General features: G+C 45.9%; 1 protein-coding gene across 3 annotated transcripts in view; it reads left to right on the forward strand.

Annotated features, from left to right (window-relative positions):
• TRPC3 (transient receptor potential cation channel subfamily C member 3) overlaps positions 1-27,474 on the forward strand; it is a 403,894-nt gene that overhangs the window by 70,040 nt on the left and 306,380 nt on the right. The window lies entirely within an intron of this gene.

Consider the following 27,474-nt stretch of genomic DNA (forward strand, 5'->3'; position numbering starts at 1 on the left):
TTACACCAATAGAGATGCATGCACCGCATCTTTTGTTGCAGTTAGACACTCTGTCACACAGGCTGGGAGGGCGTCTGACTGCAACCAGTCACAGATGCGAGGACTGCCGGTAACTGGGGAAGCAGTGCATATGTTTGAGGTTAATGAACGGCCCTGGATATACCATTAGAGCTGCACGGGAGGTCCACACTAAGTATACTACGCTTGCTCCAATACCCCTGTCCCTTCTACCGCCATTTTAAAGCGCCAGATTCTGATTACCATAGATTTATATAGGAACCGGTGTCCGAACAGATATCTGGGATCAATTCCGGGCCCGAACCGGGAATTTCTTTTAAACTGGGTTGGACCCGCCAATCCCGGGTATCTGCTTTTATCCAGTATCAGCCACAGAACCTCCATCAACACATCAACACCCATGAAAGTGCAAACCTATAGGAGCCAAATCAATACTCTTTATATTTCTCTTCAAATTAAGCCATGGACATGTAAGTTCCACTAACTTAATGCTCATAACCAAATCCCTTACATAAATAGCTTCTTGTTATTGCAAGGTTTGGAGGTTAAACATCTTTCCTTTCATTTTCCCTCTAAATAAATTTATATTATATATGATATTTTACACTCATTGGACATCAATTCTTTTTTCACTAAGGCTTCATTCATAATTCCGGAATACCTTTTTATATTTTATGTTTAGTGGATTAAATCCATGTGACTCCATGGACATCAGTTATGTTAGAATGCTACCAATAATAGAAAGTTTCTATGACCCTGCATTATGGTATTTCATATAGAAAAGGATAATATAAGATGCATATGAAAGTTATTTTCTTTCATCGGAAAAGAACATGAAGTGATGTTTGCATTCCCCAGCTGGAATTTTATGTGCCGATTAAAATGTGTTGTCAAACATTAGAAAAAGGGTCTTTGTTCCTTTTGAGAAGGTAGAACCACTTGATTGATTGGAGTCTTGAAGGCTGAAGCCTTTGTACATTTATTATTGCAAATGTGAAATGTAATGGGCTGAAAATGTATTTACCGTAGTTGTGATGTAAAATAAATAATTGCATCTGTTTTGTTGCAACATATTTACAATAAATAATACTAGAATAATATAACCCTGCTGCCACCTTACGACCACCAGAGCTGCTGCAACCTCCCGACCTACTGTGTCCTTCCCATTACCCTGGACTGTAAGCTCTCGAGGGCATGGGCTCTCCTCTGTACCAATCTGTCATCGTTAGTTTATTCATTGCAATTTGTATGTAAACCCCTTGTCACATGAACAGCACCATGGAATCAATGAAAATAGAAAAAATGGTGCTGGATTTATATAAAAAGTACAAATCCTTTATTTAATCTTCATTAAAATTCCATATGCATGTCATGCATATGGAATTTGAATGAAGATTAAATAATGGATGCATATTTTTTTTTATATAAATCCAGCAGTACTTTCTCCATTTTGATGTTCACTTGCTGAAGCTGACAAGTGTCTTCTGCGGATTTCAAGACCGCTGAGTATATATATATATATATATATATATATATATATATATACATATATATATATATATACATATATATATATATATATATATATATATATACATATATATATATATATATATATATATATATATGTATATATATATATATATATATATATATATATTGTGAGGTAGCACGGTCGGCTGCGCAGCAGAAGACACGGGATCCAGGCATCAAGGTTCACAGCACACGGTTTTAATGTCCAAAACAAAAGTCCATAACACAATACAGGTGCCTCTCCAGCAGAAAACTCAGGGAGTTCTGTTCACCTCCCCACACCCGGCACACCTGCCCTTGTTCCTGATTCTATTTAACCCTTCCTTCAGTCTGTAGGGAAACAGCATTAACCCTATAGTGGGTTCACTTTCTATCATGGAGTGAGCACAACCTGGGTGAGACATACCGGCCGTCATAGATAACCCCGGTCACAGTCTCACATACCCCCCCCCTCAGTTCAAGCGCGCGGGGTTGAACTCCAGCCATCAAACACGGCCCGCGGGACAAGGCATCGGCGTTGCCCTGCAACCTACCGGCCCGGTGTTCAACCGTAAACCGGAAGTTCTGCAGAGAAAGGAACCACCGGGTAACCCGGGCATTCCGTTCCTTGGCGGACCTCATCCAGACCAGTGGAGAGTGATCCGTCACCAAGCGAAACTGCCGTCCCAGCAGGTAATAGCGTAGGGACTCCAAGGCCCACTTGATCGCCAGGCACTCCTTCTCCACTACGCTATAATTCCGCTCGGGAGGGGTGAGCTTCCTACTTAAGAAGGTGACGGGGTGTTCCTCCCCCTGAACTACCTGAGACAGCACTGCCCCCAGGCCGACCTCAGAGGCGTCAGTCTGTACTATGAACTCCTTCCGGAAATCAGGGTTGACAAGAACGGGCTGTCCGCACAGGACCCCCTTCAGGGCCCGGAAGGAGTCCTCGGCCTGCGGAGTCCAGCGCACCATGACGGACTTCTTGCCTTTGAGAAGGTCCGTCAAGGGGGCTGATAGTCCCGCAAAATCCTTTACAAACCTCCTGTAGTACCCCACGATACCCAGGAAGGCCCTAACCTGCTTCGTGGTCAGGGGTCTAGGCCACTTCTGGATCGCCTCAACCTTGTTAATTTGGGGCTTAATCACCCCTTGGCCTATCACGTAGCCCAAGTAGCGGGCTTCCGTGAGTCCCACCGCACATTTCTTGGGATTGGCTGTCAATCCGGCTGTTCGAAGCGCGTCCACCACCGCTTGTACCTGTTCCAAGTGGGTCTGCCAATCGGAGCTGTAAATAATGATGTCATCAAGGTACGCTGATGCATACGCCTGGTGGGGTTCCAGCACTAAGTCCATCAACCTCTGGAACGTGGCTGGAGCGCCATGTAACCCAAAAGGCAAGACAACATAGTGGAAGAGACCCTCCGGCGTAACAAAAGCGGTTTTCTCCTTGGCGGACTCCGTCAGTGGCACCTGCCAGTACCCCTTGGTCAGGTCGAGCGTGGTAAAATACCGCGCCTGTCCCAGCCTATCAATCAGCTCATCCACTCTGGGCATGGGGTAGAGATCGAACTTGGATATTTCGTTCAATCTCCTAAAGTCATTGCAGAACCTTAAGGAGCCATCGGGTTTTGGTATTAGGACGATCGGACTAGCCCATTCACTCCGGGATTTTTCGATGACCCCCAGGCGTAACATTGTCTTTACTTCCTCCGATATGGCTTGTCGTCGAGCCTCCGGTACCCGGTATGACTTCAGGCGTACCTTCAGGTGGGGCTCGGTGACAATATCATGTCGTATCAGACTGGTCCTACCGGGCAGCTCGGAGAAGACATCGGGGTTCTGCTGAACCAACCGTCTGGCCTCTGGCCTCTGAGTCTTGGTGAGGGCTTCTCCAATCCTTACTTCCGGTTCGTCCTCTCCGGAGGTCGCTGGAGCCGGAGGTGAAGGACCCGAAGGGGAGGGAGATGGGGAAAAAACAGCCATCAGGCTTTCCCGTTCCTGCCAGGGTTTTAATAGGTTGACATGGTATATTTGTTCAGGTTTCCACCTACCGGGCTGCAATACTTTATAGTTAACCACCCCGACTCTTTCCTTTATCTCGTAGGGGCCTTGCCACTGAGCCAGGAATTTACTCTCCGCCGTGGGGATTAATACCAACACCCGATCCCCGGGTTTAAAGGTCCGCACGGTGGCTTGTCTATTGTAGCGGCCGCTTTGCGCGGCCTGAGCCTCCTGTAAATGCTCCTTCACAATTGGCATGACCGCGCTTATGCGGTTCTGCATACCCAAAATGTGTTCAATCACACTTTTATGGGGGGTGGGCTCTTGCTCCCATGTTTCCTTTGCCAGGTCCAACAATCCCCGGGGATGTCGCCCGTATAACAACTCAAAAGGCGAAAACCCCGTGGATGCCTGTGGCACCTCACGGATGGCAAACATCAAATAGGGAAGCATCATATCCCAGTCTTTCCCGTCTTTTGAAATCACCCTTTTTAGCATGGTTTTCAGGGTTTTATTGAAACGCTCCACTAAACCGTCCGTTTGAGGATGGTACACAGACGTACGCAACTGCTTGATCTGGAGTAGCCGGCATAGCTCTTTGGTCACTTTAGACATGAATGGGGTCCCCTGATCCGTAAGGATCTCCTTGGGCAACCCCACCCGGCAGAACACAGCAAACAACTCCCGAGCTATAAGCTTTGCTGCAGTATGTCTGAGAGGTATCGCCTCGGGATACCGGGTGGCATAGTCAACGATCACTAGGATGTGTTGGTGCCCTCGAGCGGACTTTACGAGGGGCCCCACCAGATCCATCCCTATCCGTTCAAAAGGGACTTCTATAATGGGTAACGGTACCAACGGACTGCGAAAATGGGTCAGGGGTGCGGTAAGCTGACACTCCGGGCAGGTTTCGCAGAACCGTTTTACCTCCCCAAAGACTCCGGGCCAATAGAACCTTTGCAATATTCGCTCCTGCGTTTTCTTGACCCCCAGGTGGCCACTCATCAGGTGTTTATGAGCCAAGTCGAGGACCCGCCGACGATGCGGCTGGGGCACCACCAACTGCTCTACCCCCACGCCCCGTATTTCATCTACCCGGTAGAGTAAATCCTGCTTAAGAGCGAAATGGGGGTACCTTACCTGGGCACCGGGCAGCTGTGCCACCCCGTCAATTACTGTCACCTGACTCCGGGCATGTATTAATGTAGGGTCCTGGAGTTGGGCAGTCCCAAACGTATCCGGGGACGCCTCCAACTCCGGGATGGGTTCGACCGTCTCAGCCTCTCCTGCCAATACCTCTAGGGGCGACCTATCGGGTTCACACTCTGTCCCTATCATGGGGACCCCTACGGCAGGTGTCCCGGATTCAGGATTGTAGGGCTCAGGTCCCGGACTGACCAATATCTGAGGAGACTTAGGGGGTCCCTTCCATAAAGTCCAAAAATAGGGCAGATCCCTTCCTAGGATCACGTCATAAGGAAGAGTGTTAAGAAGTCCCACCTCATGTTGCACCTGACCGCAAGGTGCTGTGATGGTGACAATCCCCGTGGGATAGTCTCGGCGGTCCCCATGTATGCAAACCACCCCCACGGTACGTCCTGTGGCCTTTACTTTAGCCCTCAAGGTGGATCGCACAAGGGTCACTAAGCTTCCGGAATCCAACAATCCTGTAACCGGACATCCATTCACCTGTATTTGGCACAAGTGGGGCTCCGTCTCTGGGGAGACCAGGTCAGCGGTACACACCACCTGAGCATACATTGAACCCCGCCGGGTAACCCCACAATCCATGGGCTCCGTGGTGAGTGGACACTGGGCTTCCATATGTCCCACCCGCTGGCACCGCCAACATCTAATGGGGACGGAAACCCCCTTGACGGGTTGTCGTTTAGGGTACAGAACCTTCCGGACCTCAGGATTGGCGGCCGCGGCCTCAGGCGGGACGGTAGGGGACTCCTGCACCGTTGTCGGCGGTGGGTCCTTGGCCCTAGGCTTGGAGGGGCCGGACCGACGGGCGGTACGCAAAGTCTCAGTGTCCCGTATCAAGTCCTGCGTAGCCACATGCCGCTCTACCAGGGACACTAACTGGTCCAGGGTACTCGGGTCACCCTGTCCTACCCACCGTTGAACGGTGACGGGTAAAGTGCGCACAAAACGATCCACTACTACCCTTTCCACCATCTGCGCCGGGCTCAGAGTGTCAGGCTGCAACCATTTTTTTACAAGATGCAACAAGTCATAGGCCTGGGAGCGTACGGGTTTGGCTTCCTCATAGAACCACTGATTTACCCGCTGAGCCCGTACATAGGTATTCACCCCCAACCGTGCCAGTATTTCGGCTTTTAGGGTCACATAGTCAATGGCGTCCTCGGTACCGAGGTCCAGGTACGCTTTTTGGGGTTCCCCCGTCAGATAGGGTGACAATACCTCAGCCCACTGGGGGGTCGGCAGCTTTTCCCGCTCGGCCACCCGCTCAAACACCGCCAGGAACGCTTCCACATCGTCCCCCGGGGTCATCTTTTGCAACGCTTGTCTCACCGCTTTCCGGACGCTGCCGTCATCACCCGGTCCCGGGGTTGTTGCTGCCGGTCCGGCACGGATCGACTTGGCCAGGAGAACCATCTGTTCTTGGTGCCTTTTTTCCTGCAATTGCAAGGCTTGCTGCTGACGTGCATTGGCCTGCTCCATCTGTTCTTGGTGCCTTTTGTCCTGCACTTGCAAGGATTGCTGCTGACGTGCATTGGCCTGATCCATCTGTTCTTGGAATTTTTTTTCCTGCACTTGCAAGGATTGGAGCAGGTGTGCATTGGTCTGTTGTTGATGTGCATTAGCCTGTTGTTGCTGTGCATTAGCCTGAGCCAAATGCTTTAGTATGTCCTCCATGGCGTCGCCTGGTTTGGGCTGTAGTATAGCCGCTCGAATCCAGGACATGCGCTGCTGGGTCACCAGGGATGGATGCTACACCTCACCGGCTGTGATGCCCGCCGATTCTCCACCATATGTGAGGTAGCACGGTCGGCTGCGCAGCAGAAGACACGGGATCCAGGCATCAAGGTTCACAGCACACGGTTTTAATGTCCAAAACAAAAGTCCATAACACAATACAGGTGCCTCTCCAGCAGAAAACTCAGGGAGTTCTGTTCACCTCCCCACACCCGGCACACCTGCCCTTGTTCCTGATTCTATTTAACCCTTCCTTCAGTCTGTAGGGAAACAGCATTAACCCTATAGTGGGTTCACTTTCTATCATGGAGTGAGCACAACCTGGGTGAGACATACCGGCCGTCATAGATAACCCCGGTCACAGTCTCACAATATATATATATATATGTATATATATATAAGGAATCAGTGGTGCTCTAAAAAAAGATAAATAATAATTTGACATCATTATTAAAGAAACATGATCTAGTCTGAAGAACACAAGTATGTGAAGGGTCTTTATGATAGATTCATCGGGTTTGCGAGAGGTATATTTCAAAAAGTATTACATGCACAATAGTGAATGGCACATGATAACGAATATAAATTCTCAAGTTCTAGAAGTCCTCCTTTTGTCACTTCGACACACATCTATGCAGAAATCCAGTTCTACCGGAACACACTGCAGTATATCCCTCGTCGATGGTCATTATAGCATCATAGAATTCGTATTGGATGCCGTGCTCCACTAGCTTGTTGCAATAGCTGTATGCGATATGGTACAGTGCTGGCCAAAAGTATTGGCACCCCTGCAATTCTGTCAGAGAATACTCAGTTTCTTCTTGAAAATGATTGCAATCACAAATTCTTTGGTATTATCTTCATTTAATTTGTCTTCAATGAAAAAAAAAAATTGTCATAAAGGCAAATTGGATATAATTCCACACCAAACATAAAAAAGGGGGTGGACAAAAGTATTGGCACTGTTTGAAAAATCATGTGATGCTTCTCTAATTTGTGTAATTAACAGCACCTGTAACATACCTGTGGCACCTAACAGGTGTTGGCAAAAACTAAATCAGACTTGCAGCCAGTTGACATGGATTAAAGTTGACTCAACCTCTGTCCTGCGTCTTTGTGTGTACCACATTGAGCATGGAGAAAAGAAAGATGACTAAAGAACTGTCTGAGGACTTGAGAATCCAAATTGTGAGGAAGCATGAGCAATCTCAAGGCTACAAGTCCATCTCCAAAGACCTGAAACTTCCTGTGTCTACGGTGCACAGTGTCATCAAGACGTTTAAAGCCCATGGCACTGTGGCTAACCTCCCTAGATGTGGAAGGAAAAGAAAATTTGACGAGAGAGTTCAACACAAGATTGTGCGGATGGTGGATAAAGAACCTCGACTAACATCAAAACAAGTTCAAGCTGCCCTGCAGTCCGAGGGTACATCAGTGTCAACCCGTACTATCCGTCGGCGTCTGAATGAAATGGGACTGAATGGTAGGATACCCAAGAAGACCCCACTTCTTACCCCGAGACATAAAAAAGCCAGGCTGGAGTTTGTCAAAACTTACCTAAGCCTAAAACGTTTTGGAAGAATGTTCTCTGGTCAGATGAGACAAAAGTAGAGCTTTTTGGGAAAAGCCATCAACATAGAGTTTACAGGGGAAAAAAAAGAGGCATTCAAAGAAAAGAACACAGTCCCTACAGTCAAACATGGTGTAGGTTCCCTGATGTTTTGGGGTTGCTTTGCTGCCTCTGGCACTGGACTGCTTGACCGTGTGCATGGCATTATGAAGTCTGAAGACTACCAACAAATTTTGCAGCATAATGTAGGGCCCAGTGTGAGAAAGCTGGGTCTCCTTCAGAGGTCATGGGTCTTCCAGCAGGACAATGACCCAAAACACACTTCAAAAAGCACTAGAAATTGGTTTGAGAGCAAGCACTGGAGACTACTAAAGTGGCCAGCAATGAGTCCAGACCTGAATCCCATAGAACACCTGTAGAGAGATCTCAAAATGGCAATTTGGAGAAGGCACCCTTCAAATCTCAGGGACCTGGAGCAGTTTGCCAAAGAAGAATGGTCTAAAATTCCAGCAGAGCATTGTAAGAAACTCATTGATGGTTACCGGAAGCAGTTGTTCGCAGTTATTTTGGCTAAAGGCTGTGCAACCAAGTATTAGGCTAAGGGTGCCAATACTTTTGTCCGGCCCATTTTTGGAGTTTTGTGTGAAATGATCAATGATTTGATTTTTGTTTCATTCTCATTTGTGTTTTTTCATTGCAAGCAAAATAAATGAAGAAAATAATACCAAAGAATTTGTGATTGCAATCATTTTCAAGAAGAAACTGAGTATTCTCTGACAGAATTGCAGGGATGCCAATACTTTTGGACAGCACTGTAGCTGGTCCAGTTGCCCTCGCAGAATCTTCCAGTTGGCTGAGAAATACAAAGTTCACAACTAGGGCAACGTTTTGATTTCTGTGGACTAAATGCAAAGGTCTCTCAAACCCTCTCCACTGCTTTACCTGTAACACTCGATCATCCGGGGCTATTACATTTACACAGGCATCCTGTATCCTTAAAGGGAATCTGTAGGCAGGTTTTTTTCTACCTCATGTGAGAGCAGCATGTTGTATGCAGAGACTATGAATCTAAGGCCTCTTTCACACGTCCGTGAAAAACCACGCACTTTTTTCACGGACGTGTCAGAGGTGCGTTTTGCCCTCCACGAGTCGTGTTTATGGCCTATGTGTGTTCTCCGTGTGTTATCCGTGATAACACACGGAGAACAGGAACTTTCTGCTCACCTGTCCCTGGCGTCGCTGTCCGTGGTGCTGATCTTCAGTCTCCGGTCCTGCCGACTCCCTGCTGCTTCTTCTGGCCGCAGTGAAGTGAATATTCAATGAGCATAATGAGCGGCGGTCGGAAGCAAGTGACAATAGCGGCAGAGACAGGAGAGCTGGAGAAGGTGAGTAAAGTTTTTTTCTTATTTTCTTAAACACGTGTGTTTTCTACGGCGCGTGTCACACGGAACACCTCCGTGTGGTCCGTTTGCGTTCCGTGTGACACCCGTGATGCCGGAGAAAAATGGACATGTTGACGTGTGGAGCACACGGACACACGTATGCTCCACACGTACACACGGTCCATGGCAGAACACGCACGTGAGCGCACACCCATTGATTTTAATGGGTCTACGTGTGCCCGTGTCTCCGGTACATGAGGAAAAGGACCAAACACATACCGGAGACAAGGACGTGTGAAAGAGGCCTAACAATGTATCGCTTAGATTACTGATTGCAGCCGTTTTGACAAAAGCAATGCATTTAGATTTAGCCGTGTAGCAGAGCCCAGGAAGCTTCCCCGCCCACTGCAGACTCTCAATACAGATTGTACATTGACACTGAGGTGTCAGTAAGAGGAGGAGGCATGTCAAACTAGCGTGTGGGTGACTTTGTAGTCAAGTAATAGTAATCACTAGGTGATATACCCTTAAGTATAAGTAAACAATAGCACACAGCCTGATAAGAGAGGCATAGTTGATTTTTGTTTTTTAACCCCTGAAGCATGCTGTCTTTAGCTTATATATCAAAAAATTGCTGACAGACTATCCATTAACTCCTAATGTCAGTTTTATTGCCAACAGCTTTCTAGCAGTCCTTGTCATGTGTAGCTGCTTAGTTACCACACCCATCATCTTTAAGTAGTAGCAATTCCCAGCAATCATTGCTATTGATAGAAATCATTCTGTCCTGGCCACCTAGATAAAAGGAGCTGCTGTGGTTCCGACCTGAGCCCATTTTTCTGCTGCCTTGGAGTCTGGCTGCAGCTGTGGAGTTTGTGTTGTATCTTTTCCCCCACTCGTGTGTCTACCTTTCCCTTGTGTTGTATTAGTGCAGCGGTGGTCCAAGTGGACCTGGTGGACTAATAATCCTCACCTGCCTGCTCTCTAGCCAGGGTTACTGCAGGTTTTCAAGTATCCTGATTAGAGACAGGTGCAGAACCTGTATAGGGCTGGCTAGGAGTGCAGGTTACAAGTGCAGGTGAGTGTAGGACGTGTCCCATCTTCCCCTTCCCTAGCGCCAGGTCCCACCATTGTTATAGTGTCCCTGGTGTTCACCCTTTGATTGTGCTGTTTTTTGTAGTGCGCCAGATAATCGTATGTCTGAGTGCAACTGGTTATACAACTGAATATAATGACACATTCTTTTTATAGTCTTGGTAACAGTGAACATATGTTCATCACAATAGTCTGTAAGAAGTTAATTTTGGAATAAACAGCAAGGTAAGGAAATTGTTCTTTCCATGTACAAATTGGCTCTGACAGTAAATGGATGAATTCTGTAGTCAGGGATAATCAAACATCATATAATAGAATGGATGCAGAGTCGCTCTTCATACAGTCTATACTAGAGACATTAAAGTATGGGACTTGTGTGGTCAATTTCCTTCAACTGATTGTGCTGCAACAGTGATTCAATAATGATCAATAAGACTTATATAAAAAAGACTCGTATAAAATAGTTGTGTGCAAGAGTCTCAGCATGTTCTGTCCCTAGAGGATTGAGAAGCTATAGGTAAATTATATTCTACACCCAGGTGCTGCGAGCAGAAAGAAGGAATAGAAGAAAGTTCAATTACATAGGCTTTCATACTTCATATTTTTCATAACTAACATCTTGATACCTAACCTTTTGGTTTACATGATTCTATTGTTATGTCCTTATATACTATGATGCTTTCATAACTGCTTCTACTTGTTTTCCTGTCACTATTACTTTTTTTTGGGGAATATAATCTCCTCAACATTGAAATTGCAAATCCAGAAAGAAAAAGTCATGGAAATATGGAAATCACAGGATTGATAGATATGTAAATGATTTGCAAATGATGAGAAAATAGGAACAAAATTACCAAAACACCTCAATTATTTCAGTATTGAGTATAAGCACTACATACATAAATACGTACACTTACACACCTTGGCATGCTATCATTGAGGTTATTAATGATTGAGGAATGTTCTGCCATGCTGAATGCACTTGGGCACGCTGCCGGCAGCTCCATTTGCAATTGCCAATCAATAATGACCCAGATGTACTGAATGGGTGACAAGTCCAGAGCAGGTAACTGTAGCATGTTTAGACCGCGCAGGCTGCTTACAGTAAAACAGGCAACATGCTGACTGGTAAAGAGTTGTATAAGACAAAAGGATTGACTAGGTAAAATAAAGTATTCACTGTATTTTCTTCTCTGGCATCAGGGGTGGATATATCATTGGTGCAATACTTGATTAAGGGGGCCCATTACCACTTCCAAAGCTGGTGTAATTTTATGAGCTGGTATATATGTCCCCATCCTGGTTTATTTGTCCCCATTCTGATATATATGTCTCTCCTGGGCCCCTCCTGGTAAATATGTCCCCCTCCTGGGTCTATTCTGGTATATATGTTCCCATCCTGGTTTTTGTCCCCTTCCTGGCATATATGTTCTTTGTATATATGTTCCCTTCCTGGTCCCCTCCTGGTATATATTTCCCCGATCCTGGGCCCCTCCTGATATATATTTCCCCATCCTAGTATATATATTTCCATTCTGTCTCTACGCAAAAAAATTTAACAATAGTTTTACACATCATGTGGCATCCTCTCTGTGCCACAGTGCATTTCAGCTGGATGTGCGCCCTCAGATTTACATCCAGCTGAAGCAGGAGCTGGGGTTGGTGGGCCTGTTTATCTCCACTCCCAGCCCCTGCGATCATCCAGCTCCTGTCTTCTACTCATGGAGCGCCTACCCTTCCCCTCCGGCTGCCGCGCCCTCACCATCTCCTTGGCTCTGCATTACCTCCAGCGGTATGATGAGGTCACAGAGTGATGGCCTCATCATGCTGTTGCATGCTGGGCTACGGGATGATGGGCCTACTCTGCCCCACTGTCCCTGGCTTCACTACATGGCTAATTTGCACCTGTAGCACATTGCATGCAAATTAGCCATGTGTAGTGGCTGAAGTGACATGGCTCTGCTGTGGCTGTTACTGGGGCCCAGTGAAGAGAGGGGCAGGAACCGGGGAGTAATAAAGCTAAGTAATTACCCCGGGCACGGCCGGCCCCACTCTTCACCGGGTCTCATACACCAGTAATGGTTGTAATGCCCTGATGGCGCCCCTGTCCACCAGTGCCTGGCAGAAAGTGAAAAAACATTATGTCAGTGCTGTATTTGTATACAGATGCTTTACAGGATTTATGTATTCTGTGGAAATACATATACAGTGTACAATAGTAGTGCTATCATTGTAACTAAGCAAGACAAGTATTCAGTGGAACACTTGGGGCTTCTTAATACAATATGGTATTATTACAATTCCACAATGTTTTTTGCAAACAGCTCAGCTGCTGAACTGTGTCCAAATATCGATCCTGACATCTCTGCTTCTGTTTGATGCCATGCCTTCTGTAATTTGTAGGCTGCATGAAGAGCATGGTCTTTTGTAAGCCACAAATTTCTATTGTACTTGCCCGACTTCTCTTTCAAAGCATGCTTCACTAAACACTTGCTCCTACAGATTTCTAATAATTATGACTGTGCTTTTATTTCCATTCCTATCACAAGCCTGTATGTCGTCCATCTACCAGACAACAAAATGAATGGTCTTAGTGTCTCTGTTCTTAAAACTTTGATAAAAGACAGCGTTTTCTAAAATAGCGGCAAGAGCCTAAAAACCGTCTGCTGTAAGCATGTTAAGATTGCTACTTTAAACGGCTTTTCCCAACACGCTCATGTCATTTGCTTTTTCCATTATCCATTCCCTCTTAGGTATAGATGTAACAGATTTCTTACTATAGCCAGGTTTTTTTTTCTGTCCCTATGCAATTCTCCACATCAAGATTCATTTGCCCAGCAGTCTTCACCATTCCTTTTCCTTCTTATTAACACATTCATATCAGTTCGCTTTTTATGTTACAAAAGGCCAACCTAAATTTCTATACAGTATGTGCTATATTTATTATTTTATGCTGATATTTCATTTATCTTTCATAGTGTCAAGCATTTTTATTTTCATTTTGAGTTACTCGCAGCATTATAAAGCACAATGTCTGTAGCAAATATTATTACCTAATAATATACCTAATTGCTACATTATGCTGAGATTGCACGAGTTCAATAATATATAAAACATCATAAAAGGCCAAATATGTTATGTAACTTTAATTGTGTCAATCATGGTTTATTTTGTCTCAAGCTACTCACAGTATGGTAAAGCACCATCTCAGTAGAGAATGTAGGTCATTTCTTTCAGATATAGATTGACGTTACAACAAAAAACAAGATGTCGCTTATTAAAACTGTATTTTTTAAAATAACGTAGGACTTTAACCGATTAATAATGTCATTTTTGATATTTTTGCAAACACAAAACTTGGTGCTATAAAAATAAAAACTCTTTATTTGAGTAGAATCTGTAACATTATGTTTGAGGTCGTCATTAGCGACTATTCTGAATTCAATGTATACAGTCATATGAAATACGTTTGGGCACCCCTATTAATGTTAACCTTTTTACTTTATAACAATTTGGGTTTTTGCTACAGCTATTTCTGTTTCATATATCTAATAACTGATGGACTGAGTAATATTTCTGGATTGAAATGAGGTTTATTGTACTTACAGAAAATGTGCAATCCGCATTTAAACAAAATTTGACCGGTGCAAAAGTATGGGCAGCCTTATCAATTTCTTGATTTGAACACTCCTAACTACTTTTTACTGACTTACTAAAGCACTAAATTGGTTTTGTAACCTCATTGAGCTTTGAACATCGTAGGCAGGTGTATCCAATCATGAGAAAAGGTATTTAAGGTGGCCACTTGCAAGTTGTTCTATTTGAATCTCCTATGAAGAGTAGCATCATGGGCTCCTCAAAACAACTCTCAAATGATCTGAAAACAAAGATTATTCAACATAGGTGTTCAGGGGAAGGATACAAAAAGTTGTCTCAGAGATTTAAACTGTCAGTTTCCACTGTGAGGAACATAGTAAGGAAATGGAAGAACTCAGGTACAGTTCTTGTTAAGACCAGAAGTGGCAGGCCAAGAAAAATATCAGAAAGGCAGAGAAGAAGAATGGTGAGAACAGTCAAGGACAATCCACAGACCACCTCCAAAGACCTGCAGCTTCATCTTGCTGCAGATGGTGTCACTGTGCAACGGTCAACAATAAGCGCACATTGCACAAGGAGAAGCTGTATGGGAGAGTGATGCGAAAGAAGCCGTTTCTGCAAGCACGCCACAAACAGAGTCGCCAGAGGTATGCAAAAGCACATTTGGACAAGCCAGTTACATTTTGAAAGAAGGTCCTGTGGACTGATGAAACAACGATTGAGTTGTTTGATCATACAAAAAGGCGTTATGCATGGAGGCAAAAGAACACAGCATTCCAAGAAAAGCACTTGCTACCCACAGTAAAATTTGGTGCAGGTTCCATCATGCTTTGGGGCTGTGTGGCCAATGCCGGCACCGGGAATCTTGTTAAAGTTGAGGGTCGCATGGATTCAACTCAGTATCAGCAGATTCTTGACAATAATGTGCAAAAATCAGTGACAAAGTTGAAGTTATGCAGGGGATGGATATTTCAGCAAGACAATGATCCAAAACACCCCTCCAAATCTACTCAGGCATTCATGCAGAGGAACAATTACAATGTTCTGGAATGGACATCCCAGTCCCCAGACCTGAATATCATTAAAAATCTGTGGAATGATTTGAAGCGTGCTGTCCATTCTCGGCAATCATCAAACTTAACTGAACTGGAATTGTTTTGAAAGCAGGAATGATCAAATATACCTTCATCCAGGATCCAGGAACTCAGTAAAAGCTACAGGAAGCGACTAGAGGCTATTTTTGCTAAAAGAGGGTCTACAAAATATTAATGTCACTTTTATGTTGAGGTGCCCATACTTTTGCACCGGTCAAATTTTGTTTATATGCGGATTGCACATTTTCTGTTAGTACAATAAACCTCATTTCAATCCAGAAATATTACTCAGTCCATCAGTTATTAGATATATGAAACTGAAATAACTGTAGCAAAAAAACAAATTGTTATAAAGAAAAAATGTTAACATTAATAGGGGTGCCCAAACTTTTTCATATGACTGTATGTAAAGTACTGTGCAAATGTTTTAGGCAGGTATGGAAAAAAATGCTGCAAAATAAGACTGCTCTCTAAAACAGAAGTGTTAGGCGTTTATTTTTATCAATTAGCAAGATGCAAAGTAAATGAACAAAATCTAAATTAAATTAAATATTTGCTACGATTAACCTTTGCCGTCAAAACAGCATAATTTCTTCTAGGTACACTGGCGTATAGTTTATGAAGGTACTTGACAGTGAGGTTGCTCCAAAAATGTTGAAGAACTAACCACAGATCTGTGGATTTAAGGGTGGCGTCACACGCTACGATATATTGGGCGATATGTCGTCAGAGTCACGGATTCCGTGACGCACATCCGGCATCGTTAGACATATCGTAGCGTGTGACAGCTACGAACGACTGTGAACGAGCAAAAATACTCACCTTATCGTTGCTCGTTGACACGTCGTTCATTTTCAAAATGTCGTTCCTCCTTCTGTGCTCCGGTTGTTCATCGTTCCCGAGGCAGCACACATCGCTGCGTGTGACACCTCGAGAACGACGAACACAGCTTACCTGCGTCCCGCTGGCAATGCGGAAGGAAGGAGGTGGACGGGATGTTACGTCCCGCTCATCTCTGCCCCTCCGCTTCTATTGGCCGGCCGCTGTGTGACGTCCCTGTGACGCCGAACGTCCCTCTCCCTTCAGGAAGAGGATGTTTGCCGCCCACAGCGACGTCGTCCGGGAGGTAAGTGCGTGTGACGGGGGTTAACGACTTTGTGCGCCACGGGCAACTAATTGCCCGTGACGCACTAACGATGGTGGCAGGTAAGATCGCTCGTGCGATCGCCCGATAGATCGTCCCGTGTGATGACGCCCTAAGGTTGCTTTACATGCTGCGACATCGCTAGCGATTGCTAGTGATGTCGCAAGTGATAGCACCCGCCCCTGTCATTCGAGCGACATTTGGTGATCGCTGCCGTAGCGAACATTAACGCTACGGCAGCGTCACACGCACATACCTTTTCAGCGACGTCGCTGTGACCGCCGAACAATCCCTCCTTCAAAGGGGAGGTACGTTCGGCGTTATAGCGATGTCACTGCGGCGTCACTAAGGGACCGCCCAATAGCAGAGGAGGGGCGGAGATGAGCGGCCGGAACATGCCGCCCACCTCCTTCCTTCCTCACTGCCGGTGGATGCAGGTAAGGAGATGTTCTTCGTTCCTGTGGTGTCCCACATAGCGATGTGTGATGCCGCAGGAATGATGAACAACCAGCAGCATGCACCACCAACGATATTATGAAAAGGAGCGACATGTCAACGATCAACGATTTTTGACATCTTTGCGATCGTTGATCGTCGCTCCTTGGTGTCACACGCTGTGATGTCGCTAACAACGCCGGATGTGCGTCACTAACGACGTGACCCCAACGATATATCGTTAACGATGTCACAGCGTGTAACGCACCCTTTAGGCTAACAAAAATCCAGCTGTCTCGTCTGATCAGTCTCGATGATTTTAAGATCAGGACTCTGGAGGAGCCTTGTTATCACTTCCAGGACTCCTTGTTCTTTACATTGAAGATAGTTCCTTATGACATTGGCTGTTTGGTTGGAGTCGTTGTCCTCCTGCAGAATAAATTTGGAGCCAATAAGACACCTCCCTGAAGGTGTTTCATGATAGATAAGAATTTGCCTATATTTCTCAGCATTGAGGGCAATCTTTTGTTCATTTACCTTGCATTTGTAAATTGATTAAAATGAACTGTTATGACTTCTACCTTAGAAAGTGTTCTTACTGAAACACTCCCACAAACATTGTTATCTTTTTAATGTGTGTTTGTGCATGCAATTAAGTGTGAGTGTCTTAATATGATCACCCAGTACTGCTCTCTCTGGTTTCTAGCGTTGCTCTTCTAGTCTTCTGAATAACATCACTGCTTCTCCAGGCTCCTTCGGGGCACACAGAGTGCAGCATTACCCAGAAGTGACTTTTACAGTGTAAAGCCTGCTTTACACGTTGCAATTTCGCATACGATATCGTATGCGATTTGCAACGCCCCCATCGTATGTGCAGCACGTTTAATTTGTTGAAAGTGCCGCACAAACGATTAACCCCCATTACACGTACTTACCTTCCATACGACCTCGATGTGGGCGGTGAACGTCCACTTCCTGGAGTAGGAGGGACGTTCGGCGTCACAGCGACGTCACGCAGCAGCCGGCCAATAGAAGCGGAGGGGCGGAGCTGAGCGGGACGTAAACATCCCGCCCACCTCCTTCCTTCCGCATTGTGGGCCGGGAGCCACAGGACGCAGGTAAGATCTGTTCATCGTTCCCGGGGTGTCACACACTGCGATGTGCGCTACCCCAGGAACGTTGAACAATCTGACGTTCAATTCTAGAGAAATTAACGATGTGCATGCGATGAACGTTTTAACGTTCAGTCGCAATCGCACGTACCTGTCACACACTGCAATGTAACTTACAATGCCGGATGTGCATCCCTTACGACGTGACCCCGCCGACACATTGTAAGATATATTGCAGCGTGTAAAGCAGGCTTTAAGGGGGCTTTACACGCTGCGACATCGCTAATGCGGAGTCGTTGGGGTCATGGAATTTGTGACGCACATCCGGCCGCATTAGCGATGTTGCTGTGTGTGACACCGATGAGCGATTTTGCATCGTTGCAAAAACGTGCAAAATCGCTCATCGGTGACATGGGGGTCCATTCTCGATTATCGTTACTGCAGCAGTAACGATGTAGTTCGTCGCTCCTGCGGCAGCACACATCGCTGTGTGACGTTGCAGGAACGAGGAAGCTCTCCTTACCTGCCTCCCGGCCGCTATGCGGAAGGAAGGAGGTAGGCGGGATGTTACGTCCTGCTCATCTCCGCCCCTCCGCTGCTATTGGGCGGCCGCTCAGTGACGTCGCTGTGACGCCGCACGGACCGCCCCCTTAGAAAGGAGGTGGTTCGCCGGTCACAGCGACGTCGCCGGGCAGGTAAATATGTGTAACGGGTCTGGGCGATGTTGTGCGGCACGGGCAGCGATTTGCCCGTGTCGCGCAACAGATGGGGGCGGGTACCCACACTAGCGATATCGGGACCAATATCGCAGTGTGTAAAGTAGCCTTAAGTCTATGGAGCGTCAGAACAAGGCTCCATAAGCTTTCATTGTAAATGAGACTAAAGGTTCACGCACCAAGTGTAGAATGGACCAGCAGGTCTCATTTGCAGCGACGTCACTGAGAAGAGCAGAAGACCGGTGCTGGATACCAGAGAGAAACTGTAGATGAGTATATTAGCACACTCACACTGCTTTACATGCACATACACACACATATAAACAATAAATGTTAGTGAGAGTGCTTCTTTAAGGGGCATTTGCACTGCAGCATAATTACAAATGACCGTTGTTAAAAGTTAATTTCCTAACGAGCAAGACGCTCATTTATGGGAGTACATCATCTTTAATGCAGTGTAAAAGATCATCATTGCTGGCAGTGCATCATTTTGTGCAAATAGGACTCACATTGCAAAGAACAATGACAGCCTATTTGCCTCAGTGCACATCATTTACTTTTGTCTTCCTCTGTTAACAGGCAGTCAAATGACCGCTGATCAAAACGTTTTCTGATCTGGGGTCATATCGCGCCGCCAGTCAGTATGGGTAAACAAACGTAATTTTTCAATTTAAAGAATATTTAAAATTGTGCCTGTATCTGCTTGTAGTAGTGTCCGCTACTGTTTTTTAATGCTTCATCAGGAAACAACCTATTCTGTCCAGTGTTGGTAGTCACACATGGTCAGTATTTCAGTCCCCCAGATTGTATCCTCTTGTACGCTGAATAATTCATGCTGTTATACGGGTCAGCCTAGTCAGTCTTTGTATCCTTACCATCATTTACACCAAAGCTGGCCATGCCCGAGATAACTGTCAGATGAGCGATATTTTGACAGATGACTAACTCTTCCAACAACCTCATATACCTGAGCATTCAGCTTCTCCAAATAAGGGACAGACATATCATTGGTGCAACTTCTGTGGCCTCACCCAAGAGGTAATGGGAGTATTTCTATCTCCAAAGCAGGTGCAATTTAGCATTTTTATGAGGTCTTAGGCTGCCAAGGTCTATATATTCTTCTTGTACAGGCGCCCTTTTCTGTCTGTGTCCTCCAGTGGTCCAAGTGTCCTTTTTTTTAAGTGTGTAGAATGGAGAAATCCACTCCTCGACTCCTCTGGCAGTGGCTCATATTCTCTGGAAACAAAAAGATTCGGTTTGGAAATTCCAATGACCAATCCTTCTCTCTTCTCACGTCATCATCTATTGGGATATAGATCTCATCATCAGTGGCAACCTCAAGGATCTCCATAACAACTATAGCGTTTTGACCTCCACTATACAGGTATAAGACCTAGGGTATTCCTGTACCACTGACTGTTGACTATATCATATAACAGAAAATCTGCAGAATTGTGGATTTAACTTTATCCATGAATTGGGAAGATATTACTATGTAATGCAATATCTATCTACGTAATTCTATTCAATCCACACTTTGTATTCATTTTAGCTGTTGAATTATGTAAATTTTGGCTTAAAAGCCGCATTTTCCATTAAGCTCTATATTTAGTCAACATGTTTAATTAACATTGGATTGGAACAAGGTCAATTCAAACAATATGGCACAAAAATGGCAATTTTTTACTGCTGTACAAATACTATTCAAAGTCAACTACTCTGAAGAATGCAAGTAATTGTAGAGGGCTGACTGTGGGGTAATATTGGTATCTGAAGCCAAAACAAAGCTTGATGTAAGGTTGGATTCTATCTGCACTAAACCTAATTGTACTTTAGTATTGTAACACTTATGTATAGAGAAATAGAAACTACATTTTTCCTTTTGCCAATGCTACTTATTATAATTTTAGCTTTTTGGAGTTGAGGCTCTAAGTGTATGAATGTATTGTCTTCTATTGAAGTACATGTCAACCTGTATGACTAGAAGCTACTAACTTCCCTGTGATTTTTCTGTGCCAATATTGTCCCTAACGGGGATGTCCACTTATTTGTACGATCTTACTAGAAATGTTTTCTTCTCGCTATGTAGCCATCGAGAGCCCCTCAGGGACTGTTGTCATTTGTATTTTCCATTTTCAGTCTATTTTCATTCACAAGGTCACTCTACTGCAGGCAATGCCACCTAGAGTCTTAAATGGAGAGCTAGTTGTCATTATAGCAGAAAAAGAAAATTTTCTGAGAAGGGAGGCATGAGGCCTGAAGTAATTTCCAGGAAACAGAAATCTTTATATTGTATATAATTTTTTATCTTAGATATGTAGAAACATGCGGTTTAGTTCATGCTAGACAAAAAACTCAAGCATCTGTTGACTTTGGAGGCAAGGTGATTTTACTGTGAAGGAGAAAGTAATTGTACCATCAATGTATCATTAGAGACTTTTATAGTATGATCCCTGCACCTGACTCTTCGATATTGAATATTTCGGAATTTGAATTTGTTTTCTATCATTACCCTGGTCGTGCTATTCCAATGTTGAGATATATATATATATATATATATATATATACAACCTCCACCTTATTCCACTCTTCTGTTCTTTCTGGACTGTCCCGAGTTGCAACCTTTCATCAATTTTTATTTGCCGCCCACATCCAGAGAAATTAGCTACAGTGTCAAGGGTTATGAACCTACAAACACTACCCTAAAACTCAAAGACATTTATATCTGATATTCTGTCATTTAGTTATATATCTGATATCATGAATTTGAGTTTGCTGCTATGATTACCAATGCTTGATACTGGGTTTGGTACCCTGAATTTGACAGATTGATGACTTTTTTGTATCATGGGGCATAGTTAATGGGTATATCTTTCAAATTTTTTCTGCTGTACTACTGTTTTAAATAAATTTTAATAATAAAGTTTATTTTTTGCAATAAATGTCTTTGAGTTTTTTTAGGGTAGTGTTTGTAGGTTCATAGTTCACCACTGTTTCACTGCCCGTTTGTATTTATATTTGAACTGGCTTATTTTGTGTGGTGGTCAATTGTAGGTTAACAGTGCCAAGGGTTCTAAACATCTTGATTATGTTGCACACCGTGGACATAGGAACATCAAGATCTCTGGAGATGGGCTTGTTACCTTGAGATGTTGATATTTTTCAACATTTTTGTTTCTCTAGTCCTCAGACAGTTCTCTGCTATTCTTTCTGTTCTCCATGGTTAGTGTGGCACACACAGACACATAATGCAAAGATTGAGTCAACTTCTCTTTTTATCTGTTTTCAGATGTGATTTTCATATTGTTCACACCCCACACCTGTTACTTGCCACAGGTGAGTTTGAACGAGCATCACATGCTTGAAACAGATTTGTTTACCCACAATTTTGTAAAGGTGCCAACAATTATATACCGTACTTTTCATTTTATAAGATGCACCAAATTATAAAGGGGGCTTTACACGCAACGACATCGCTAACGAGATGTCATTGGGGTCACGGAATTTGTGACGCACATCCGGCCTCTTTAGCGACATTGTTGCGTGTGACACGTACGAGTGACCGCTTACGATCAAAAATACTCACTTAATCGTTGATCGTTGACACGTCGTTCAAATCCCAAATATCGTTGATGGTGCTGGACACAGGTTGTTCGTCGTTCTTGAGGCAGCACACATTGCTACGTGTGACACCCCAGGAATGACGAACAACACAGTACCTGCATCCTCCGGCAACGAGGTGGGCGTAACTTTCATACAGTTGCTCTCCGCCCCTCCGCTTCTATTGGACGCCTGCCATGTGACGTCGCTGTGATAGCGCATAAACCTCCCCCTTAAAAAAAAGGTTGTTCGCCACCCACAGCTACGTCACTAGGACGGTAAGTACGTGTTACACGTCCTAGCTGTATTGTGCGCCACCAGCAGCAGATTCGCAACTAGTTCAAAGAAGGTCAGTTTTATAGCTTTTCTAATTAGCAAAACTGTTTTCAGCTATGCTAACATACTTGCACAAGGGATTTCAAGGGGTTTCTAAACATCCATTTGCCTTCTAAGGGGTACTTCACACACAGCGAGATCGCCACTGAGATCGCTGCTGAGTCACGGTTTTTGTGACGCAGCAGTGACCTCATTAGCGATTTCACTGTGTGTGACACTAAGCAGCGATCTGGCCCCTGCTGTGAGATCGCTGCTCGTTACACACAGCCCTGGTTCATTTGTTTTATTGTTACTCTCCCGCTGATAAGCACACATCGCTGTGTGTGACAGCGAGAGAGCAACAATCCTGAATGTGCAGGGAGCAGGAGCCGGCATCTGACAGCCTGCGATAAGCTGTAACCAAGGTAAACATCGGGTAACCAAGGTGGTTACCCGATATTTACATTCGTTACCAGCGTCTGCAGCTTTCACGCTGCCAGTGCCGGCTCCCTGCTCCCTGCACACATAGCCGGAGGACACATCGGGTAAATAAGCAATGGTTTGCTTATTAACCTGATGTGTGCTGTGGCTACGAGTGCAGGGAGCCAGCGCCAAGTGGTGTGTGCTGGTAACTAAGGTAAACATCGGGTAACCATACCCGATGTTTACCTTAGTTACCAGTGTCCGCAGCTTCCAGACGCCGGCTCCCTGCAAGCGCAGCATCACTTCCACGTCGCTGCTGGCTGGGGCTGGTCACTGGTCGCTGGTGAGATCTGCCTGTTTGACAGCTCACCAGCGACCATGTAGCGACGCAGCAGCGATCCTGACCAGGTCAGATCGCTGGTGGGATCGCTGCTGTGTCGCTAAAGTGTGACGGTACCCTAACACAGTTAGCAAACACAATGTACCATTAGAACACTGGAGTGGTGATTGTTAGAAATGGGTCGCTATACACATATGTAGATATTGCATTAAAAACCAGACGTTTGAAGCTTGAATAGTCATTTACCATATTAACAATGTATAGAGTGTATTTCTGTTTAATTTAATGTTAGCTTCATTGAAAAAAAAGTGCTTTTTTTTCAAAAATAAGGAAATATCTAAGTGACCCTAAACTTTTGAACTGTAGTGTATGTGTGTGTGTATGTACGCAAAAGGAATCCACACCGTCGCAGTCGCATTTATAATCACAAAAGTTTGCTCAGCCACCTCATTTGACTCAGGGAACGTCATAGACTATGTTTTGAGGGGAACTATTCACCATGCACTTTACAGTTATTCGACAAAAAAAATATCACTTGCTTACTGTTTAGATGTGTGAAGTAATATATACTGCCGTGGCTGTTTTGACAGTTAGCCTGGATATTTATCAGGTGGCCTTGCATCCAATCACAGGTCTGCTTCTATTTTGCTACAGATCACTAAAAGGAAGGTTTCTTAAAAAAAAAAAAAATGTTTCAATACCTGAAAAAATGTAAAGTATTAATGTTTTAATATTTTGTTCAAATATTTTAATTTGTTTTTAATTGAGCAAAATATAAAAAAAAAATTGAAATCCTACTGTACAACTACTGTGTTTCCCCGAAAATAAGACCTCCCCCGAAAATAAGACCTAGCAAGAGTTTTCAGGGAGGCTTAAATATAAGACATCCCCCAAAAATAAGACCTAGCTGCGGTCAATAATGAAGTGTCCAAGCGATGGTTAAAAAATTTAAAGATACTGGAGGACACTTCATTATAGACAGCGGACACCCCCAAAGGACAGAAGAAAGAAGAGAGAAGACCCTACGATCATACTCACCAGACGCTGACTGGGAGCAGTGGAGCGCATCAAGGTCCTGCAGCGGAAACACACACACACATGAGAACACACACACACAATCACACTACAGATCGCATACACACACTCACCACATCCAGCGATATCGCTTGCTTCTCGGCGGCGTAAGGACCTGCGATGTTGTGCACTGTGCGTTGAGCTTCCAGGACCTGCAGGATGATCACATGACCGGAAGCATGTGGTATCACTGGTTGTGGTTAGTGTGTGCGCGCGATTGTACCGGTATGTGCGATTTCGTGACTGTGTGTTCTGATGTTTGACTGTGTGTTCTGATGTGTGACTGTGTGTTCTGATAAGTGACTGTCGGCCAGACGCAGGGGAGCACAGCTGCTGGGAGATCACAGTGAGCGACGTCACAAGCGGCCGCCTAATAGAAGCGGAGGGGCGTAGATGAGCGGGACGTAACATCCCGCCCACCTCCTTCCTCCCTCATTGCCGGCGGGACGCAGGTATGTTGTTGCTCGTCGTTCCCGGGGTGTCACACGTAGCGATGTGTGCTGCCTCGGGAACGACGAACAACCGGCGCACAGATGGAGAAACGACATTATGGAAATGAACGACGTGTCAATGAGCAACGATAAGGTGAGTATTTTTGCTCGTTAACAGTCGTTCGGAGGTGTCACACGGTACGACATCTCTAACGATGCCGGATGTGCGTCACGAATTCCGTGACCCCCAACGACATATTGTACGATATATCGTACCGTGTAACGCCGCCCTTAGAGTAATCATTTTCTGTATGTATATCCAACTAAATCAAAAGACACTCAGAACCGAGGAATACATTCACTGTAGAGATGCTATGGCAAATGATACTGATCTAAACGAGTTGGGTAAAATGGTCAATCTTCCATCAGCTGTCACAAGAAACCCACGACACATGTATGAAAACTCGCAAGATACAATGACTTATGTGAAAAAGTATGACCATTCAGACCTTTTTATTACCTTCTCTTGCAATCCTGATTGGGACTCTTACCGGGTCAGAAAACTGTGAATCTCCATGACATCGTTGCTCAGGTTTTCAAAATAAAACTTACAAAAATGATTATTCTGATCACAAAAGCACACATTTATGGTGAGCCACAGTGCTGGATCTATTTATTTTAATGCAAAAAATAGGCCTTCCTCATGCCTATGTGGCGCCCCTGACCTGGTCAGGCACCACTGAGTACTGCACCCATGCTGGGGACAGTACAATACAGGTAATCCAGAAGGCTGACAGGGGTGTGGAACACAGGCGCATAGTGATCAGGTCTCACACATGTACCCATGAGAGGACCCCTGGGGATCCCAGGAGGGGGCAAGCCTTCACCTTCACTGGAATAGTGGAGGGGGTAGAGCCTCCATCTCCTCTCAAGGGGTGTGGTGGAGAGTCTGGTTGCTAGGTGGCGTAGGCAAGAACAGGAGAGGAGGAGCAGTGAGCCAGTTCAGTGTAGAGTCCAGGGAGCTCAAGTGAGGAGCAGATCCCTGGAGCTGTGCAATCTGACAGCGTCCGCGCAGTGGCTACAGACGGGGGAGAACGGTCAACTAGGAGTGCTGCCTGAAAGCCAGCTTCAGCTAGCGAGTGCAACGGAGTGGGAAGTAAGGAGACTGCTAGAGAGAACCAGGCCCAACCGGGCGGCAGATCCCGAAGCGAAGATAGATCCAGCTTTCTTCTGCTAAACCTGCCGGTGTGGGGCTCTTAAAGCCCACACCACAACACCACAAAAGCCGCAGCCACGTAACCGCAGTGAGGGCCCATAGGTCGCAGGAGGCAAGCAGCTGGAGTGGCCTGGTCCGGGGAACAAGCAAACGGCAAACGAAGGGGAGAGAGGCTTCAGCATCTTCCCTGGGTGACCCCCATAGGGACTAAAAGTCGGGGTCACCCCAAACCACCAAGGGCTAAGGAAGGCGAGTCAGTAGTCACCCTCATAAAGTCAGCCTGAAGGATACCTGGTTCCCACCTGGTTCATCCCAGCTACGCCCGGGCTACTCACCCTGCCATCAAATGTGAGTAAAGCCCTTGAAAGACATTCCTGCCTGTGTGGTTATTCTGCGACTTGTGGTACTACAAACCTACACAGGGCTCTGGGGCTTGCCTCACTCTCAGGAGGCCACTACATCCGACTGCACCCACCATCAGCCCCAGGCGTCCCTTAACCTGCAGTGGCGGTCCCCACTGACCGCAATACTGAGAGTGGCGTCACGATCAAACAAGAAGATTTCCTACCAGTGACGGAGATCCAGCAACGTGGAGTCCCTGAAGGTAATGCACCGACACTGACACTACACCTGTGGGGCTTCACATCTGGCGTCACGAACAGGATAAGGACTAGACCTGTTCAGACAGGTGACCATGTGCCTGGGCGGTCCGCTTGAAAAATTGGAAGCGCCGCCATATTGCCACCATGAAAAGCGCGCTGAAAAACCACAGCAGCCCGCGCTGGAAGAAGTTACCGCCCACGAAGAGGTGTGGCTACCCAGAGATCCTCTGCAGAGTTCTGACCTTGCCGGCTATGAGAGTGGAAGCGTCCAGAAACGGCGGGAGAGAAGGGAAGCCACAAACCTGCTGCTGCGGAGAGCAGAAATGGAATCCAGACGCGGATACCCAGAGCCAGGCTCTGCTGCCTGGTGGTGCCGGGAGCTCGCCATTTTCTGCGACCGGCTGGAGGCCGGGATTGTGCGACAGCTTAGGGAAGAACGCACGGAGCTCCTAGAGATGGCTGCGGCGGTGCGGACCTACGAGGAGGGAGCCGCGCGACGTATGTCAGACCGAGCGGCGACGACGCAGACCCCGATGCTGCCACAGATGGGTGAGTCGAGTGATGCCCCGGCCAGCGCAAGTGCCCCGACCCCTGCTGCCACGCCTGCGGTCCCAGAAGAGGCGCCCGGCGCGGCGCCACCGAACCAGGCCGCAGCCACGCTAGACGCGGCCCGCCAAATCCAGGCAGCCGCAGCCATGCCCCGCCTGGCCCGCAAAGGTCCGACTACCACTGCGATACTGATCCGTGCCGCAGGTGTGACGTTGACCCAGGCTGCCACCCTGCTGAGCCCAGTCCGTCAAGACCCCACCGCAGCAGCGACGCTCGTCCGCGCCGCAAGTGAGATGCTGAAC

The sequence above is a fragment of the Anomaloglossus baeobatrachus genome, chromosome 1 (assembly GCF_048569485.1).
Source record: "Anomaloglossus baeobatrachus isolate aAnoBae1 chromosome 1, aAnoBae1.hap1, whole genome shotgun sequence".
NCBI classification, from domain to species: Eukaryota; Metazoa; Chordata; class Amphibia; order Anura; family Aromobatidae; genus Anomaloglossus; species Anomaloglossus baeobatrachus.